Raw genomic sequence first — 22,192 nt, 5'->3', positions numbered from 1 at the left:
TGACACCCAACTTGCAAACAGCTTTGAACTCTTCCATAAATATGCGACACAGAGGACCACAGCCGGGCTGCTGATGACTTTAGACCCTATGAAGCTTAATGAAGGTTCTCTCGAAGCTGCATGAAAGCGATAACTAAAATAGGGTTCACTACCTTTGCGACATTGACAGAGAGTTTTGAGGTGAGGCTCTGGAGTGGAGATGCTTGTAAAGCTTATCATTTATACAGGAGATAATAAAGCTGCATGAAAGCGATAACTAAAATAAGGCTTACTACCTTTGTGACATTGACAGAGAGTTTTGAGGTGAGGCTCTGGAGGGGAGATGCTTGTAAAGCTTATCATTTATACAGCGATAACTAAAATAAGGCTTACTACCTTTGTGACATTGACAGAGAGTTTTGAGGTGAGGCTCTGGAGTGGAGATGCTTGTAAAGCTTATCATTTATACAGGAGATAGTAAAGCTGCATGAAAGCGATAACTAAAATAAGGCTTACTACCTTTGTGACATTGACAGAGAGTTTTGAGGTGAGGCTCTGGAGGGGAGATGCTTGTAAAGCTTATCATTTATACAGCGATAACTAAAATAAGGCTTACTACCTTTGTGACATTGACAGAGAGTTTTGAGGTGAGGCTCTGGAGTGGAGATGCTTGTAAAGCTTATCATTTATACAGGAGATAGTAAAGCTGCATGAAAGCGATAACTAAAATAAGGCTTACTACCTTTGTGACATTGACAGAGAGTTTTGAGGTGAGGCTCTGGAGGGGAGATGCTTGTAAAGCTTATCATTTATACAGCGATAACTAAAATAAGGTTTACTACCTTTGTGACATTGATAGAGAGTTTTGAGGTGAGGCTCTGGAGTGGAGATGCTTGTAAAGCTTATCATTTATACAGGAGATAGTAAAGCTGCATGAAAGCGATAACTAAAATAAGGCTTACTACCTTTGTGACATTGACAGAGAGTTTTGAGGTGAGGCTCTGGAGGGGAGATGCTTGTAAAGCTTATCATTTATACAGCGATAACTAAAATAAGGCTTACTACCTTTGTGACATTAACAGAGAGTTTTGAGGTGAGGCTCTGGAGTGGAGATGCTTGTAAAGCTTATCATTTATACAGGAGATAGTAAAGCTGCATGAAAGCGATAACTAAAATAAGGCTTACTACCTTTGTGACATTGACAGAGAGTTTTGAGGTGAGGCTCTGGAGGGGAGATGCTTGTAAAGCTTATCATTTATACAGCGATAACTAAAATAAGGCTTACTACCTTTGTGACATTAACAGAGAGTTTTGAGGTGAGGCTCTGGAGTGGAGATGCTTGTAAAGCTTATCATTTATACAGGAGATAGTAAAGCTGCATGAAAGCGATAACTAAAATAAGGCTTACTACCTTTGTGACATTGACAGAGAGTTTTGAGGTGAGGCTCTGGAGGGGAGATGCTTGTAAAGCTTATCATTTATACAGCGATAACTAAAATAAGGCTTACTACCTTTGTGACATTAACAGAGAGTTTTGAGGTGAGGCTCTGGAGTGGAGATGCTTGTAAAGCTTATCATTTATACAGGAGATAGTAAAGCTGCATGAAAGCGATAACTAAAATAAGGCTTACTACCTTTGTGACATTGACAGAGAGTTTTGAGGTGAGGCTCTGGAGGGGAGATGCTTGTAAAGCTTATCATTTATACAGCGATAACTAAAATAAGGCTTACTACCTTTGTGACATTGACAGAGAGTTTTGAGGTGAGGCTCTGGAGTGGAGATGCTTGTAAAGCTTATCATTTATACAGGAGATAGTAAAGCTGCATGAAAGCGATAACTAAAATAAGGCTTACTACCTTTGTGACATTGACAGAGAGTTTTGAGGTGAGGCTCTGGAGGGGAGATGCTTGTAAAGCTTATCATTTATACAGCGATAACTAAAATAAGGCTTACTACCTTTGTGACATTGACAGAGAGTTTTGAGGTGCGGATCTGGAGTGGAGATGCTTTTAAAGCTTATCAGTTATACAGGAGATAGTAAAAAAAAACTGTATAGAAATTCTTTTTGCCTAAACAGAGCACAGCTCCTATCAGGAAAGGACGCAGGAAGCACCGATTTGTCATTCGCGACATGAACAGCACGCAGATATACAAACACGTGTGAAAAATTATTCTTAGCATAATACTGCATATGAGAGATATCGCTATACATGTGGCTGACACGTTCTGCCGCCGATCACAGCATCGCAGACTCAACCTCGACCGCAGTAGTGACGGATTGAGGCGGAAAAACTCTAGAAAGTACCCACGTACGCCAAGATACTTGTGCACGTCGCACAAAAAAGCAGTTGTTCAATAATTCATTTTATAGTCTTCTGCTGCTTTTACGTCATAAGCAGCCCGCCTACTGTTGCATTGTGCATCGTCGCTTCTCAGGGCATCCGATCGCGACTATTCTTATCGCGCCACCTATCCACTGTTCTTTTATGTAACCTAGGCCCCGTAGCTAGCGCCACCTACGTTGCAATAAACTTAACCTCAGACCCTGAATGAGCGCAGTTTCTTTCCTGTTTTCGACTGCGTTAATTTAAGTGTGCCTAGCTGCAGCAACAACTCCAAACATAATCATAAAGATCAATTCATGTTCGTTAAGGCTCATTTTCTTTTATCAACTGCTGTTCGAACCATTAAAAAGCAATATCGAACACTTTCTATAGTGGTTCGGCGGTTATGCTGTTCTCGCATGGTCCCAGGTTAGACACCCTGCCTCTGCGGCTCCTGTGCCAGGAGGGGCTTGGATTCGAAGAACTCTCGTTTTCCGAGTTCTCAGTGCGCTTTAAAGAACTCCGGGTGGCCGATATTAATGCGCAGCCCTGCATTGTGCAGTTTACTTCATGATACAAAGTAAAGTTTTAGAGGCGTAAAAATATAACGCTTTTTTGTTTTTTGCTTGTTGGGTGGAAACTCTTTTGTTCTCATTTTTATTTGCGCTACTGGTCGGCGGGTTTTATTGCAGTCAGCTGCGTTCAGTCACTTTCAGAAGCCTGCTAATGCTTTAAAAATAAAACAAAAGCAAGTAAACAAGCAAAAACTTGGCACCTAGTGCGCCATAACCTTGGCTTCGCAAGACTTGCACGTATGCTATACTGAGGCTAACGTGCTGCCTTGGCCTTTATGGCGTCCTGTGGTATATGTGTGCCCGAGTGAGAACAAAAAAAAAACAAAACAAAAAAAAACCCTGAAGAAGCAAGGGGCAAAGGTCACAAGCTACGTATCGCCGAAACCAAAGACTGACTTTACGATCTCAAGTGCGCGCAGCGGCTTCTTTGCTTTTTTAACGCGCGACGCAAACCCGACAGAAGCGGGGGCCCTTCCACTTTACTGCCTGGCGTCCCATAAAGGCTCCCATCTGTGGGCATAAAAAGGAAGCGCCCGTGTGCTTTGAGCGGCTACAGCGAAGGCTCTTATCAAGACGAGCAGTGTTGTATACGAGGGACTCACGCTGGTCGATTTCTTTTCAGCGCGATCCTTTCAATAGCCTGAGTTATCGTTTATTTGCAATTCGGAGACTGTTTTGGCATGTAAATCAGATTGGTAATGGAGTCGGTGCGGGTTTGAAAGCTTTCCTCTTCTCTTCAAGCCAGAACAAAACAAATAAAAAAAAACAGTATGGTTCCTGAAGCAATATTTTCCTTTGCAAGAGTCTGAGGAGCCACGCAACAATTTTTTTTTTATTTAAACCCTCATGCTTGGATGGCTGTCGTTACAAGAGAATAACGTGGTATTCCAGTGAATCGGTTTTCTTCCATTCACGCCCCGCTTTGGTTCCAATTCGGACCGTTCAGACAACATTGAACTTGTATGTATGTCGCATATCTCTTTCGACAATGGTCGTTATTCTGCAGATGAAGTGGATGTTACGGTAGTCGTAAAAAATGATTGCCTTACTATACCAGCTGAGGACCTCCGTTTCGATTTCGAGTAGAGAAAAGCGCCAAAAATTCAGCCATCTTGGAAAGAGTTCGATGGCCGTTGGCCGCTTTTTCTTGTTAAGTCCGAAAAGAGAAACAAAGAACAGGGAGGACGTGCCTGCCGCAGTGTCTTGCATCTCAGATCAAAATCGACCCAACACGAAGTGGTGATAAGGATTAGCACTGAAACATTTTTACGAATTTTGCTAAGAACCTTGAAATTTTTAAATGATGCCCTTGAAAGCTGCGCACCAAGCATCATTACGCCTTGTTTATCGTGATCTGCACCAATTTTTTTGTGTATTTCCCCAGTGTTACGCTTGCGCCCTGAACATAACATGATACGGATGCTACAAGCAGCTCCGCAGGCTGAAATTGCTAAAGATTTAGTGGTTTAGTTAAATACGTGGCACAGTGTGCTACTGCTACGACCGCGAGCGCGTTGATGGCGCACTAGCAGGTATACTAACGGCTATTGGTGGCAACAGCCATGTAGGAATTGAAGAATGCATGCATATCAAGCCATGCTCAAGAGTTTGGTTTGCGCCACGTCTGCAGGGTCACCTGCGATATAGGAGTGCAATTGCGTACTAAAGCGTTGTATCGCGTGCGTCGTCACGAATCTCGGTTAACCTGCCCGCTGCACCGCGTCTCCACTGACACTATACCATATAGAGGGCAGCAGCAGGCTGATAAGTTGGTGTTGATTGATAGTGATGGTTCAACAGCGCAAACACACACAGACCAAGACGGAGACAAGACACACACAGCGCTGATTAGGTCCAAATTGTGACACATAAAAGACGCCCATGTACAAGAAATAAACTGTAGAAGAACTGCAGATTGGGCTAGTTGGTGTAGATTCATAGTGATGGTTCAACAGCGCAAACACACACAGACCAAGAAGGAGACAAGACACACACAGCGCTGATTAGGTCCAAATTGTGACACATAAAAGACGCCCATGTACAAGAAATAAACTGTAGAAGAACTGCAGACTGGGCAAGTTGGTGTAGATTCATAGTGATGGTTCGACAGCGCAAACACACACAGACCAAGAAGGAGACAAGACACACCAGCGCTGTGTGTCTCTTGACTCCTTCTTGGTCTGAGTGTGTTTGCGCTGTTGAACCATCAGGCTGGTCCGGATGAACATACGTAGCGACACACATGGGCGATGTTAGTGCGCTTCCGTACCAGCGTGCTCGACTGCAATGTCTTGGAGCATGCGCAGTAGCCTGTGGAGCCCGCAGCCCCTTCTAGAATACTGTGTAGTCGAATTACCGGTACGCTTTAACCTCGTAGTCTTAAATGTTGCCGCCTAGCTAGCGCTTCGCGACACCACCGGGCACCGTCAGAGCGAGAAACAGCGCAGAATCCTTGGTGCTGCAGCTAGGCGTGGACCTAATGGACAAAGTTGCACCGGCGCATGGGCAATCCTGGGCAGAAGTCAGTCAGCTTGGAGGCTAAGTATCCTTCTCCTCCCCATTGTTGCTTTCCTTTGCAGCGGTAATAGTTGGGTGAGTGGAAAGCGAGTCTGTAGTTGTGGGCGTAATGGGCTCACGAGCATTAATTGGCGTGCCATCAGGGGACCGGCTTTTAGCAATCCGAGCAAATACGCCCAGGAAACGACGCTAGCATAGGAGCCGCAATGTGAAACAAAACTCGCCTCGCATGCCAGATGTTCTGGGTTCCAATAACCGTGTAGTATAGTCCTTCAATTCTCATCGGTGGAAACGTTGCCCGGTCTGGTGCTCGGATTATTCCCGCAGTATATGGGATCCAGCTGCACACTACATTCACAGCTATCAAGAAAAAGTCGAGTCTTCTTCCTAGCAGACGCATTGCCCAGAAGTCTCGCTCTAAACAAGCCACCGGCAAGCCCACATAACAGTGTAGCCAGAGCATACGTGCTCGAAGCAAAGCAAACGTGCTGAAAATCCTCAATCACGCAGCCCCGTCCCATCTGTCTGGTCTCTGCAGAGGTAACACGCTTGGGGAATTAGGAGAAGGGATGAGGGTGTAGGTGCAGAGGCAACTTCTAGTTGGTCATCTTCATAACTTTCAGAGCTGCGCGTCATAAATCCGTCGATCCCTCGAAAAAGTGCCAAAGTTCTTTTCAGCAAGCAAAAAACTCCATCTCGCCTTTTCAGAATATTTCGGCTCCGAGAGGATTTGGCCGCAAGGCAGGCTTAGGCTGAAATCACTGGAATCGTTCGTTTGCAAGCATTACTGGAATGGTTTTCCCGAAACCACCGATCACGTCTGTGGTCCCATTATTTTCAAAGAATCGGCAGCATGTTGTTCTGAAGTTTCTTTTCTCTTCGTTCTCTTTTCCTGTTGGTTGTTCAAGCAACTACTGTAGAACAGGGTTGAATATTCGTCTGTTCTACCCCAGTTTCTTATGTAACCCCCTCACATAATACTCCATTTTGGAGCCTCTGAAGTTTATGAATTATTTACTGAGCCCCCAGCAATGGGGCACCGCAGAATTTAATGACACTGCAACAATATCTTCGGTTTCTGCCACTCCAAAGCTCTTTTGAAGGGTCCACACTCAGGGTACTTTTATGGATAGCTCATTAGTGGGGAATAATTCAACGAGGGCTCGTAATCCGCAGCGTCTCGTGGTACAAGAATCAAATCGGGTTATTGGATTTGCAATCGCGCCTGCGATAGCCTTCGAGGCAGCTTTTCCTTCAAGACTTCAAGACGTGCTCGGGACCAAAGCCTTTTAATTATATACAGTGAAGGGAGACGTAATTGCGCTCTTCGTCCTGGCTTTTCAGCGAAGAGGAAATCTTTTTGCTCTATATTTTGTCCTCAACGCATTGCAAATTTTGCTTGCAGTAATAAGGACTCTAGCGAGTCCGTATGCCTTACTATTGAACGAGTGCTTTTCCCTGTAGCAACGCTGGCGAAGCTTTGTGGAATATTCAAAATTTCCGGCATTGCCGTTGTATGCAATCGGCCTTTCCTTGCGAGTTGAAAAAGCCTCAAAATTCATCGTGTAGTTACTAAGGTTATCATGGGATCGAAGTAAAAGTTCTAAAGCATAGCCGGGCTTGCACATGCATTACTAGAGAAAGCTCTTCCAAACACACTGCGGGGCCTGGCATAGACAATAGCCGAACAAAAGGTAATTCATCAACTAACGTGTTATGTTGACTTCACCTGAAACATTACCATCAGCGTGCGTGGGGTGTTTAGCACTGTGTAGTGCAGTGCAGAGCAGTGCAGAGCAGTGTAGCGCAGTGTAGTGCAGTGTAGTGCAGTGTAGTGCAGTGTAGTGCAGTGTAGTGCAGTGTTGGCAACTACACTGCAGTGTGGTGCTGGCAACTGGGACTTCAGCCCAATCGTCATAAGACGAAAAGCCCTACAGCTGGCAGTCACGGTTGTGCGCGTAGTCATTTAACTGGCATGTGTTCATTACATAGTGTTTGCGGTATCACATGATGGTCATCTCATCATGCGTACGCGACAGTGCGTTTGTGCATGTTGAACGAAATTATTAGTTCTGTATTTAATCATTTTAAATGAATTCAGAAAATTTTAAAGACGGACACTTTTTCTCGGTTGTACCCCTAACTCTGAACACTAGGTGTGCACGTGATTGTTGAATAAAATGCATATAGGCTCTTTGGCGGCGTAGCTATGATTCCCGCATACAAAACACGTCATTTGGCAGAGACAGACGGAGGTACATCGTCTCCGAGTGGCAAGAAACCAAGCGCTCATTTTACAGCTATGCATACTTGATCCACGCGTACGGCATAGGCGCGAATTCTTCCCATAGCAAGGAGCCCTGCCAACTGCGCTAACCCCGACATCCAAACTAAACCAACGTTGGCCCTCTCTTCACCAAGCTATGCTGCATATTCATGAATCCGCCGACGCTAGACTAAGCACACGTGAAAGGAGGCGAGCTGGCAGCGGCATCTCCACGGCAAAAGGGCTTCCTCGGCTGCAAACCATTTTCTAACCGTGTGAAACAGAGCAATGCAGAAAGAAAACACTCGGGCTGACTAGCAGAACGAGGCCGTCGTTGTCATTACACTACGTGCGCCGCTTGCTAGACCTCACAATGGAACCGGTAGACTTGCCAGCGCTGTCTCTGGTGGGAGGAACAACAAGCAAGAAAAAAACCGCAGTTATAGACTTAACGTTTGCAAGCAAGCATAATGGAAACGGGGGAGAGTGCGGCAAGAGGAAGAGATAACGACAGGAACGAATATGCAAAAAGGAAACCAGCCTAACCACTTTGGACATCGCGACGAGACCTAGAACAAAAGACCCCCCCACACACACATCCAGTTGGGGGGAGACGCTTTCTCTTCGACACCGGCAGCGGACGAGTGAAGAACATCCGGCTCTGCTGTTTCCCAACTGTCACACTTGTCGCCCTCGCCGTATAGTTTCTACCTGTATTGTTTATTTATTTATGTTTGGAGCCGAGACGCCAGACATACATCACATGCAACGAGGCTACTGTTTTCGAGTCCACACTGCGTGCTCAAGCATCGGGGAAGCGAGGGAAAAGAAGAGAGAGAAAAAGAGAAAATTGGTGTTAGTGGCTCAGGTGTTGACAGCGTCATCATGTAAGTACAGCTCGGTACGCGCATGGTAGCTAGCTCCTGAGTTCTTCCCGTCCCCGCCGTCCGTGCCTTTGATAATATGTCGTAGCGTATGGTTTCATGGCATGTCGAATCGCGTCGTATTCTATACTGCCCTTTCTCATTCCAGCCTACTGTCTTTGCATTACGGCCGTCATCACGCTATGGGCCCATGCAATATCAGGTAAAATCCCACCAGGGGGTAATCAAGGCGTTCTATCGAATTGGGACCAACACGATGTCCAGGGCATCAAAATGATAACTACTATCACACTATTCAAAGACTTCCATGAAAAGCACGAATGACATGCGGAAAAAACAAGACAATGTAAAAAACAGGGCTGAGTGTGCGCAAATGGAAAAATGGAAAAACAGGGTTGAGGGCGCGAATTTTGCTAAAACCATGAGAAGGCAAGAACACGGTAAAAAGGTAAAAACAGGGTTGAGTATGCGCAAATGGAAAAAATGGAAAAACAGGGTTGAGGGCGCGAATTTTGCTAAAAGAAACAAAGAAAAAAACATGAGAAGGCGAGACACGGTAACAACGTAAGCGATGCGAAGGGATGAGCGCCAACAATTAACACGGCTAGAACTAAAATGCAGGGTGCCCCTAAAAACCAGGTAAAATCAGGTAAAACCAGAGAGAAAGGTGATTTCTTTTTCAGATAATGAGATGGAAGGGGTGCTTACGCAACCTTCTTTGAGCCCTGAGATGTAGGTAGCTTCAATGATTTCGCGTGTTAATTGGTTTTTATGTTTCTTTAAGACGGTTGCTTTCTTAAAATGAGGAATGCACTTCTTTTGGCTGTCACATACGCTGCAATGGGCGGGCAGGTTCCTCAACGGCGCCCCAGTTAGATCGTTCCTATGTTCCATTAACCTTTCGTTTAAGCATCTTCCTGTTTGGCCTATGTACGCCTTACCGCAAGCTAAAGGTATAGAGTATACAACACCCTCCGCACAACACCCTCCTTTTGTACCTTGTGCGGAGGGTGTTGTATACTCTATACCTTTAGCTTGCGGTAAGGCGTACATAGGCCAAACAGGAAGATGCTTAAACGAAAGGTTAATGGAACATAGGAACGATCTAACTGGGGCGCCGTTGAGGAACCTGCCCGCCCATTGCAGCGTATGTGACAGCCAAAAGAAGTGCATTCCTCATTTTAAGAAAGCAACCGTCTTAAAGAAACATAAAAACCAATTAACACGCGAAATCATTGAAGCTACCTACATCTCAGGGCTCAAAGAAGGTTGCGTAAGCACCCCTTCCATCTCATTATCTGAAAAAGAAATCACCTTTCTCTCTGGTTTTACCTGATTTTACCTGGTTTTTAGGGGCACCCTGCATTTTAGTTCTAGCCGTGTTAATTGTTGGCGCTCATCCCTTCGCATCGCTTACGTTGTTACCGTGTCTCGCCTTCTCATGTTTTTTTCTTTGTTTCTTTTAGCAAAATTCGCGCCCTCAACCCTGTTTTTCCATTTTTTCCATTTGCGCATACTCAACCCTGTTTTTACCTTTTTACCGTGTTCTTGCCTTCTCATGGTTTTAGCAAAATTCGCGCCCTCAACCCTGTTTTTCCATTTTTCCATTTGCGCACACTCAGCCCTGTTTTTTACATTGTCTTGTTTTTTCCGCATGTCATTCGTGCTTTTCATGGAAGTCTTTGAATAGTGTGATAGTAGTTATCATTTTGATGCCCTGGACATCGTGTTGGTCCCAATTCGATAGAACGCCTTGATTACCCCCTGGTGGGATTTTACCTGGTATGTGTATAAAAGTGCGGGTTCAATTTTTAATTCCATGCAATATGTCTCTTAATAAGCCTGTAGGTGTTCATTCCAGAGATGCTGCTGGCGTAACCTTTCCCCTTATGACTTGTATTTTGTCCCCCCCCCCCCCCCCTCCTTCCCTTCAATACTGTTAACGTCCGTTGTGACGCCACAGTACATCAGAATGGTTTCAGTATACAATCGTGCGCTTGCTTATCGCGAGTAGATACTTCTTGTCTCAGGTCTGACTACATCTGTGTATCCAAGGCGTGGTACATTCTCTAATAAAACTTGCCGTGACGTGTTTTACGGTGTCAGTCTCGACAGTTTTCCTATCATCGCCGTGGTGTTTCCCACAGAGTCCGGTCACTCTCAAGCGCCCATTCGTTTTGGTTACGAGAGGTTGCACGTGGGAAAATGCTCGATCGCCAGTGCAATTGCAGGATCCTCGAAGCGTAAGTCGGGCAAGGCGTCTTTTCGTGGTAAACAGGTTCCCCGTCCTGAGGCTATAGTCGTGACTGCGGCGACACTGCCGCAGCGGCAGCGATACAGAAGCCAGACATGGCTGCCGGGCTAGGGAGGCATGCTTCCTCTCTGGAGAGATTTTGCCCCCGGCCCGGCGTCTGCGCGTTCAGACGGGTCTGACCCGACGGACGGGTAGGCCGTGAGAGAGCACTCTTCCGCGAACAAGTCTACAGGCCGAAGTCTGCTGTTCCATGCGGAGGACGAGGGGCCGACGGAGAGACGAAAAAGAAAATAAGCGCAGGGGTCACTAACGGTGTTGCAACAACGCAGTCACTTCCGAAGAAACGTTCAACGGTGAAATAACCGACGGCCAGGAGGAGAGGCAGCGGAAGGAGGGAGGGGGCTACGACCAACATCGTAAATAGTCTAGCGCGCATATATGAGACCGTCTTCTTTTCCTAGAGACCATCGATGTGCCTTCCAGAAGAACTGCGGGGACAGTATGATGGCAGAGACTAAAAGCGGAGACCCAGAAGGAGGGAGGGGTCATCACTATGCACTTTCCCCGCGTGATGGAGCGTTAAATACCATTATCCTCTCTCTCTCCTGCGGCAACAGTCCTGTCTGGTCCTATTCTCTTTGCAAGATGTCAGCCTTCTTTCTTAGCACTTATGCATTGTTCCTCTCTCCATCAGAGAGAAGGGAAGGCAGACTAGACGGGCCGTAATGAAACATGATTAGGCCCTGCTCCGAGCGGTGGGGAGAGCGGGGCGCTCGTACCCGGGCGGGGACAACGGCAGAAACAGCGCAGACGCACAAAACGCTTCGCCGCGGACAGCAACAGCAGCAGGAGGAATTGCCGTTCCTGCTTCTGAGGCTGTTGCTGCCTTGCGGGTGACCTTGCCCCGCCGACTCGGGCTGGGGGTGTACGAGCGGGGCACCATCAGCGCCCTCCTCCCCGCAGCCGCTCGATGCCCCCGCCTTCACCGCTGCCTCCTGTGCCCCCGCAGACCTTCTTTCACGCCGAGCCTCTATCGGAGGCCGGGAAAGCAAACAAAGATGTGCGATGCAGCGACCAAACGAAAACAAAACTTGCGAAGGAAGAGGGACGTGCTGTGTGTCCGATCGCTGTCGAGGGGGGGACGGGGGGGGGGGGGGGGGGGGGAGGGCAGGAAAGATCCCGTCCTTGGACGCTCAGCCAAAACGCTGCAGTTTTCGGGGGAAACTTAGGGAAGAAGGACGGTGAGATGGCAGCAAACAGCAAAGAGTGCGAAGATGCCCAGCAGTCAACAGACAAAGGGGGGTCGACAAGAAATTCTAAAAATATAGAACAGAACTGAAAAGGCCTACAGGATGGGCGAGAACTGCCTTCTTCCGTCCAGGGAGCGAGGCTAAACCGCGAGATTACGGGCCGTAAAAGGAGACGTCGGAGACAAACGGCTTTCGTATTGAAAGCTGGGCAGTTTTGGAGCGCTGTAGCTTATGCAGCTGGTTTTACGTCGCTAGTTTCGGCGAGAATAAGCCAAGCGAAGCACGAAGCCTTCCTGCAAGCATCGCCGAAGTGTGGCGTGGTGCCAATTACTGCACCATCCTAAGCATGTTTTTCTGGTCGTAAAAAAGCGTCTTCGGAGAGACGATTGCGTTTGTATGGGGGCATTTCTTTACAACTACTTGAACGGGATAATTTGTGTGACGATTGCAAAAGCCTGCAGGAAACTTCTGTCGACGCTTTTTTCGAGAGGCCGTCCTTGGCACTAACTCTATTGTCTCAGGAGCACCGTCATCAGCTCTACGGGCGTCAACGTGAAAGCGAAACGTATATAGATGGAAAGAATTGCTCGTTTTCAGAAGACCACTCGCTTTCAGCCTTCTAGGTTCTGCTTCAGTAGAACTGCTGCAGTCGCCTTAGAATTTTCTTTTGGGTTCTTCGCTTTTGAATCTATACTGAGAGTAATTTTTATGCTCCGTAAACGATGGCAGATTGTTTTCTATTTAGTTAAAGTAAGAGATAGGGATGGACGTGCAGTCTCTTCTGCATGCTGTTGACGCTGCCACCAGTTGTTGGCGAAGATGGGTCGGTTCGGCGTCGTTGCTAGCTCGCTGCTGCTGCTGCTGCTCGCTTGACGGAACCGTGGTCAAGCTTCGACACCCGTTCCCACCACCACCAGGACAGGAGTGCCGCCAAGGCAAAGAGTTAAGTGATGGGAGGAAGATTACAAGAGGGTTTATTTACATCTTTTTACAACATGGTTAGAGACTGAAGTGAGGCTCCAAAAGAGGCTCTATGGGAGGTTAAGAGAGGCTCTAGTGAGTTTTTGAAGTGAGCTCTGAGAGGCTTGAAGAGAGCTGCTCTGCCGCATTCGTTCTCGACATTTATACTGTTCGCCTTCCCTAAATTCCCTAGGTTGAGGACGCCCACGCCGGGGTGGGAGGGACCCAGATCACAAACAACACAAACTTGTGCGCACAAACACACCACTGCACTTAGGGCCACGCCCCCGTCACATGTTGAGTCTGAGGGAAAGAAGGTTGTCGAGGTGGCGTTGACTGCGGTAGGTGATGGCCTCCGGCCAGTCGAAGGTTTCTGCGGGTCACCGACATCTGCTGATAATCAAGGACACCCGCCGCTCGAGGCCGGACAGCGAGGTCACGAAAAAGCCGAAAGTGGTTCCTCGTGCTTGGGTCGGAGATGATGCCCGCCAGCTTGTCGCGGTACTTGGCACAACAAAGAGCAGCCGGAGACGAGGCCCTTTGTTCCCTGGCACGGTCACGGCAATTGGGGAAGTTAACGTTCGTCTCCCCGAGGCGGCGGCGGCGTTCTACACGTGCAGGCACTTTGTGAAGGGGGTCTGGTTTTGGTCCTGTACTCCAACCGGGCAAACTCCGTAATTGAAGTCAGCTTTCACCTGGGTCCTCTCCGTGCGTGCGGTCCAAGGCGGCAGGCCCGAAAGTAATCACGCTGAAGTTGCTCGCAGCTATGCACAGTAGAAACAGGTGTGCTGGCGGCCACCCGGCGAGACTTGTTGACGTCGATCTTAATAATGCATACAAAAGCGAGGCATAAGATTCCACGTATTCGCCCAAAATTAAGCACGGTTGCTGTAGTAGACCTACGCTTGCGCGCTTCTATTGTTGGGAACATGGACTGGTGCTGTTCGGCTGCACTGCATGTTGATCTTGAGGAGAAACGCTCTATTACGGCATCCGTGTGGAGAGGTTTATCAGCTACCAATCAGCAAGACGAAGTAACGAAGGGAAACCTACTTATGAAAGCAACGCTTGGAAAAACCTTTTGCGACTCCTTCGGTTTGCCACAACGGACATTGATTCTACGAAGGCTGCCGCTGCAATGTGAACTTTGCCAACCTGCATACCAGCTTGCCAAACTTTCCTTGCAGAAGTTGGGCAGAGGGTGGAAGTGTCCTTCGTTGTCCTTGTCTATTTTTCGCTGTTGTGTTTTACGATGGACGACGGACTTGCCCGCACTTAAGTTTTCCTTATTCAAGATAGCCCCCACGTCAGGTCACTTTCACCTCAGTCACCAAATGCTGATCTTCCGATGTCAACTATTGTTCTATGTACTGCGAACTGTTTATGATGTGGTAAGAGAGGCACTCAAATGTCATCTCTGCAGGGTAGAACGAATTGTTCTCAGGCACCATTGAGGAGCCATGCGCAGTAAACCATCGCCTCAAAATGTCCGAAAGACAAAGGAATAAGGCCTGCATTTTTACTGCAGTTTGTGATTGTCGCCTATTTGCTCTTGTGAGTTCTGAGATGCGGTCTTTTCATGCACGCGGTGGAGATAATCTTCACAGCCCATTTCACATCATCTTGGGAGCTTAATGCAATGCCTCACTGAGTAAATACCGATGCCTCAATCGCTAATAAGTGAAGAATAAAGTAAAAAAGTAAAAAAAGTTAGCAATCGAATTATGTTTGAGGATTCTATTGCAGTGACAAAGTAACGCTGTTACAGTGCTGGACTGAGCTCGACTACAACCATTTGTGAAGCGATATAACTGCGTACATGGTACTAAAGTAGTGAGGGAAAGGAAGAATGGTTGGTCGATAAAAAAAAAAAAAAAGCAACAAGCGCCAGAAACAGCAACCCTTTTGAGTATGAGCTTACGCTTTGCGCGCGATTTCTACTGTAATTCCTACTGCCATGCGCATAATAAAGGAAAGCGTGCCCGGGAGATAACGTTGCGGGCCAGCTTCCCGCGGCCTGTGCAAATTTGGCGACCCATCACGAAAAAGCGGGCGGGCCGCGGCCCTGCCCAAACAACGGGAGTGGCCCACTCCTCTATGCCGTTAGAGTTACGAAACAGAACAAGTCCAGGACGGAGTGCCCGGAAAATATTATTCCTAACGGAGCGCACGAATGCACAGCACACTCAGAGTTGCTGCAAAGGAAGAAGGCACGGTGATTCCCCTCTGTGGAAGTGCGCGGCAATCTATCAAAAGAGAACTTCGCTCTTTTCAGCATCATTTGGTTGTTCGAAAAAGAGAGAGAGAGAGAAGGGGGCGAAATAGAAAAGGTGTGGGCTTAGGGGCATGATAAGTAAAAAAGCCCATCTGCACAATGGCCACAGGTGTTTTCAAAATAAGGAGTAAAATGAACACCGAGAACACTTTAAAGGCGCGCACCAGCGAGACAAGGGCGTCACTAATGCGAACAGCAAAGAAGAAAAAAACCAGCCTTCATTCGAGGGGAGAGGGAAGGGGGGGGGGGGGGGGGGAGGGAGCGGTGGAAGACGGTGCACCTGCAGCGATGCTGGCGAAACAGCGCGAGGGTCTTGTTGCTGCGGGCCTCCCCCTTCTGGGGCCCCGCGCATCAAGGTCAAAGGAGGAGTCCCGGCAGCATCAGCACCAAGAGCAGCAGGAGCACGGCTCTCGCTCAGCAGGAAGAGAAAAGCGCGCAAGGTTGGGCCCCACGTCGACGGTGAAGAAGAAGGCGATCGTGTATGTATGTATGTACCATCGGAAGAAGAACTGGGGAGACGGACGGCGCAGGGCGGCGTGCCCTGCCCTGATGAGCAGAGCCAATAGGAAACGCGCTCGGACCTGTTCCTCGCGTGGCACGGGCTTGCTTCTGGGTCTGCGTCGCCGCTCGGGCGTTGGTGTTGTTCGACGACCGGCGCAGCGAGAAGCGGCAGCAGAAGCTCTAGGGACCCTCTTCTAGCCCCCTCCCCACTGTCCTTCTCGCCGCTTCGTGCACGAACACACACGCTTCCCTTCCTCTGGAGGAGGCCCGCAGCACCAACCATCGCTAGCGGCTGCGGCGGCCCATCACTCTTGGCGGACAGAAATCTGCGCGTGCTGACATTTGACCCCTCACCGCGGCTAGGCCGCGCGTCGCAAGATTTGCTTGTTTCTTCGTGGCGCGCGCGACGGCTCATTTTTCTTTTCTTCCTGTTTCATCTCTTGGGCATCGTTTGTTGCTCTGTTTATTCGCGTCCGTCTTTCTCTCTTCGGGCGGGTTTCTTGTAGTCCATCTTACTAAATCTGTGCAGCGCTCTCGAAGCTACGAGATGCCGTGTTGTGTATGCAGTCCGTCGCAGAACAAAACCAAATCCCTATAGCTTCTAGGCGCGCCTCTGTCGTTTGACTGTCTTGACAATGATCTTGCTGCCACCTGCACCTAGAGCCCTGTACGTGCGGCGTCGCCTGCTTCTGCAGCTAAAAGCAGATCGGGTTGGCTATGTTACGTGTGCCTCAAAGATGCTACAAAGTGTGTCGATTCGCTTACGCCCAGTTCTAGGTTCTACAAGCTCTGCATGGTATTAACGAGCCGGTTGCGTAGTTGGCCTGCAGCTCGAAGGCGCGGCTCGCCTCTCCCCCGCCGTCCTTCCTCGCCCCCTGGACGGCTCGCTCGTGGCCCGTGGCAGGAGACGCACGCTCCTTCGTTTCGCGAGGGTGGTGCGGGCACCCTGTTCAGCCAAGTGGTGCGCGCGGAATAATGCACTGCCGTATAGCACACCCGCTGCTCTTCTTCCCGGCGCCAGATTCTTTATCTTCGTCTCCCCAATCTCCTGCTCAGCGCGTGCCGCAGCCTGCTTTGTGCGCCCTTCAGCATCGACGCACGCTCGGCCCGTACAAGATTCGACCCGGGGGTCGTCCGGCTTTTCTTGCTTATAAAGTGCGCCAATAAAACAAGCAAAAGGCCACTTGCTGCGTGCACGAACGCTCCCCGCGAAACAATAATAACATTTCGCCCCTCCCGCCCCTCCCATCTCGGTGGACCGCGTCGTCGCACACTCCGAGAGCGAAGCCAGCCTAGGCCCGCCGCTCCCTTCTTTCACCCTTGCTGGAGCGGGGCGTCCAGCCCGGGCGTGCTTAAACGTTTTACCCGGCTATAAACGGACCAGGCGGCGACCATGCGAGGAGGATTAGGTAGTATAGGGTTGGGGCGCGTGCTGGGTATTCTTTGAGGGCAATAAGGTAATTGCCGAACTTCTGGAGTGGCCGGGAAATGGTTGTTGTTGACTGGTTTCCTGAGCCAGGGCATGCCTGCCAGCCTGGCTTGCTTGCTAGCGCCGGAGGATGATGATAAGACTGGTTCGAGGCAGCCAGCCAACCATTGGGCAGCGGCGCTCGCTCTGCAAGGCACGGGCGCACGGCACGCGTCCGATGACCAGGTAACGACCTTGGGGGTTGCCCCTCCCTCACTTCGCAGCAGCGACCTCTTCCTACCGCGCCATCTATCTTTCAAGTCGGATGGGTGCAGCAGCAGCAACGGAAATGGTCGCCGCTGCTGCGTGCGCTGGTGCGTCTGCTTGCCGGAGACCTCGCCCTTGCCTCCATGACAAATGATTGCTTGTGGTCAGGCATTAATCGGTACGGCTCTGCTTGCTCCTGCTCCCTCCTCCTCCTCACGGCAGGAGCCGGCAACTCTTGCGTCAGTGCTGCGTTCTGCTCCGCTCCGGGCGCCCAGGGCGGAAGGAGCGATGCCGCGGAGTCAGCGAGACAAAGGAGAAATGGCGGATGATGGTGTGGCGATTGGCGGCGTCGGAAGCGTGGATAGCAGAGGCATCAGGCCTGACGGCGGGAGATGCAAACTCGCTTGGGAGCGACGCAAAGGGGTTGTCACACGAAGACCGGGCAGGTTGAAGGTAGTGCAGGGTATTCCGGACATAATCCGTTTGATCGCAGCAGAAACTGTGTTTCTGACGAATGTGCTGAGAAAGCCCACAGATGAGGCCATTTCTAAAACCTTAGATGGAGGGCAACTCGGCACACCAAGCATCTTACATGGCGCATCAAAATGCGTTGATGGCATTTTCACACACGCGAGAACATAATAAGAAGCCATATTTTAAAAGTTTATTTACTTAAGAGCGTCTGATTGACTAGCGCAGGACCTTTGACCAGCCACAACAGCCAGAGATTACCTCACCGTCCGATTACGAAACGCACCTCTGAGCCTCGCCCATAGTTGGCTTCTTTATCTGTGATATTTAGGTTGCTCACCATTGGAACGGCCGACAGTTATTATTTCCTAATTATGCATTGACTGATTAGTTTGTGTTAAAGGAACACTGAAGCCGACTTCGTATGTCATTTTCAGCTGGCACAGTCTAGAGTATCAGTGACTCTGGTCTGTTCCAATTCCTTTCTATATGTGCGCTTAGGCGAATGTTCTTTCAAAGAAAGAGGCCTGGGAATTCCTTTTTTAGGACACCTTCTCTAGATCGACTTTTGGCATTATTTTGCGCAGTTATTAAAAGAGGACCAATGAGCGAGATTCGGGCGATATTTATCGCATCAGAAGCAAGGCGCATAGCAAGTCTTATTCATGTCATCTTAGTTCACGGCACGTACTGCTGGTAGACTCACAAATCACCGGGAAATACGTCATGGTATTGTACCTCTCGGTGTAGGTGATACAATGCACCACCACCAGTGCACCAGTAGGTAGATTGCAAAAAGTTTGCACGAAGCGAGAATCGGCGTGTCCTTCGGGCAGCTTCGAAGGTTCTGATCATTGACAGTGGTGAATAAGTCTGTCTCTTCTCTTTACTCACTTACCGGATGCTCGCAAAGCACCACGGGATACTTCATGTTTCTGTATCGTCTGGCTCGGGACAAACAGTACATGGAATACCACCTGTGTACCAGTAGGTACAGTGCAAAGAAGTTTGCTCCAAGCGGGGAGCGGCCTGTCCTTCGAAGGCTCTGATCGCTGACAGTGGTGAATAAGTCGCAGCCTCCTCCACCTCCTCCAGAGTTGACGTCGCGCTTGTGCCGTCGCCAAGGGCACGTCTTGCAGCGCGCGTCTGCGTGCGCCCATACGCGCGGTCCCGCGCGTCGCCGTTACAACCCTCAGCCGCGCACAGAGTGTGTGGCGTAATGGGCTCCGCGCTCGCTCTCGGCGACCACCTGCGTGATTGAGCGGTGCTGCCGGCGCTCTGGCATCGCTCACTGGTCGCCGCGGGACGAGGAGGATGGGGAGAAAGCATTAAAGCGTGAAGCGGGTAATTCTCTCGCATCGTCGCTCGGCGGCCAGCTCCCTCTGCAGCGTGACATCACGGCGACAGTAATGCAGGAAAAAGAAGCATTGACGATTGGAGCGTTGATTTATGCGGATGGGCGAACCTGTTGCGGCGCACGTACTACAACGCATACCTGCGGCTGTGTGTAAGCACGCGTCATTAAGCGCGTACGTTCGAGCTGATGTTGGGACGCTTATGAGCGTCGGCGTGTACCTGCTGGCCCCGAAAGGTTGAGGAGAAGACGGACGTCGTGACACGCACTTCACTTCGTTGACTCGCGTGAAATCCGGGCACCGGGGAATCTAGCTGCGAAACTTGAAAGGAAGATAGGCACAGGGAAATCACGTCACGGAGTCTGACGACGGAAGGAGCGGAATGATATGCATCGAAGAAAGAAATTATCTACAAATGGTCGCAACACTGCAGCTCCGTTTTTCTCTCGCAAGTGCAGAAGACGCATTCACAATGCCGCAGCAGAAAAGCATTTGGCATTACGAGAGTAAAAATGTGGACAAATGTTCAGGCCGGAGCGTTCCAGGAATGTATATGCGCACTACCTGCACGCAACTACGGTTTACGGCGTTACAAAGCGACTCAGGCTATGAGGGACGCCGTAGTAGAGGGCTCCACACAATTTCGACCACCTGGAGATCTTTAACCTGCACTGACATCGCACAACACACGGGCCTCAGCATTTCGTTTCCATCTAAATGCGACCGGCGCGGCCGGCATCGAACCCACGTCTTTCGGGTCAGCAGCCGAGCGCCGTAACCACTGAGCCACCGCGGCGGGGCGCATCGCTTAACCGCTGCACCATTGTGTCAGGAGTTGTATGAAAACTCCCAGCGTTCTATGGATGTAAAGTAGAGAATGACCAATTCCGCATACACATGGGCATTATATAACCTATTGACGCTATCGGGTCATACCCTTGTGCGCCAGCACTAAGGCCCCTCGCTCACCGATTTCGCCTATCTTTGTCTGAAGCCTGCTTGACCTTGAAAACCGAAACCAAAGTGCTAGCGTACCTTATTCGTGTTCGGCCTAACCACTCTAAATCGTCAGTCATTCTTTTTCGCTTTCGGCCACTAGCCCCGTGCGGCGAGTAGAACCATGCAGTGCTAAGCATTGCGGCGTTGGAATATGTACCTGATCGCTCCCTTTCGGGACGCAGAGATTGCAACATGCCAGCGCCACAGCGCAAACTACAGGTGACGAGGTGATTAATGGCGGTCTTTCTCTCAAGGTTGAAGGCCGCGGGTCGCGCGCCATTGTTCGGTAATAACGTGCCTCCCGTGCGTCCCTCCCCAGTGTCCAGAATCTCGTCGCATATATTTACCCGCCCCGCTGCACATCTTGACGTCTCCATAGTTGGGAACAGCAAGCGCCCGTCTCTCGCATCTGTACCGTGGCTCAGGACTTGTTGTCGAAGTGAGATAACGCTGATGGAACGCAGCAGACGCAGCAGTTAAGCGAGCGAAGGGCCTTGTAGAGGGCTCCCAGGAGTTTCTTATTCCTTTCGGGAGCGGTGGAGAAGTTACAGAAACAGCTTTCCCGCAGTGCCCGAGATATGAAACAAGATATGAAACAAGATATATGAGTCCGAGATATGAAACAAACCCTATTGAGCTACGTGACCAAAAATGGGACATTCTAGAAAATGACTTCTCCCTTTCTCTTTTACCAGCAAGGGATTAACGTTTCTGGTTACGAGATACGACGCCGCCATTAAACCTCAGGTATTGCCAGAAAACGAAACTATAAGGCGCCTCCCCCTCCCAAAGGTAGAGGCGCAGAAGCAGCGCACATTGAGGAATTGCTGCTAAGTGAAATGATAGTTCAGAGGCAGCGACAGCCACACAGGCGCACGCCACCCGTACAGCCACTGCCACATGACGCCTACATCCCTCCGGAGCTCGCTTCTCGCGCGCGCTGTTATTGAATCGGCACGTGTGCGGACACGGACACGACGTCGTCAACGCGAACAATGAATTTAAGAGGCCTCGCAATCGTCACAACTTTGGGCAAACATTTCTCCGGGCACTGTGGTCCGCAGAGCAGGATCCTCTTCTTTCTGCCAACAACCACCCCTCATCTCAGCCTGGCGCCTTGAGGCGTGCCGCAGATGCACGCGCGTACACAGCTGCGCGCAGTGGTCGGCATGTATAGCAACAGGCCGGCAGGCCTGCGACAGCAACCGCACTCCCTCGTGTGTTTTGTGTGGTGTAGGACGTCGAGGGGGCCTGCCTGCGCTCAAGGCCATGCGGACCGCTGTCGGGCGGCCCTCGGCGGCAAGTGACTCACGACCTCCCCCCCTTTTCCTCTCCCCCTTTGCCCGCCTCGCCACACCAACCAGTCTGCTGCACCGGCGCCGCTGCGTCTCCGCCGGCCGGGGCGCCTGTTGCCATCCGCATTATTGCGCACGCTGTCGTGCCGGCTGCGCTGCTGTGGCCCGTGTGCACGGCCGCCAATGAGCCTCCCGGCGGCGAAGGACGCTGGGCGTCGAGGGAGGCAGCCAAGCGCGGAAGCCCAGTTCCGGTATCTTCCCTGGCAGCGCTGCTGGGGGGAGTGCACAGAGATAAGGCGTCGCGCACCTGCATGCACCGTTTTTTTGCATAACATTTTTTTTCTCTTTCTTTTGGTAACATGGGGACGAAAAAACTAACGGGTGCTCGTCAAGGATAGCTGATGCGAGCCTGTGTATCACGCGCTGGTTTGGTAATCTGCGGCAAAAAAGAAAAAGAAGAGAAAACACAGCGGCGGTAGTGTCTTTCCTGAAGCGACGTTACGTAAGCGAGCATAGAGCGGTAAACTCGTACACTGCATGGTAAGTAAGCAGGACACACCAGACATTCCTCTAATCCTCCGCACAGTCCGACAACATGACTCACAGCCTTA

Source organism: Amblyomma mixtum, chromosome 2, assembly GCF_055824585.1.
Source record: "Amblyomma mixtum isolate Tamu chromosome 2, ASM5582458v1, whole genome shotgun sequence".
Lineage (NCBI taxonomy): Eukaryota > Metazoa > Arthropoda > Arachnida > Ixodida > Ixodidae > Amblyomma > Amblyomma mixtum.
The sequence above is the reverse complement of the archived record's forward strand: the minus strand, read 5'-3'. Positions refer to the sequence as shown.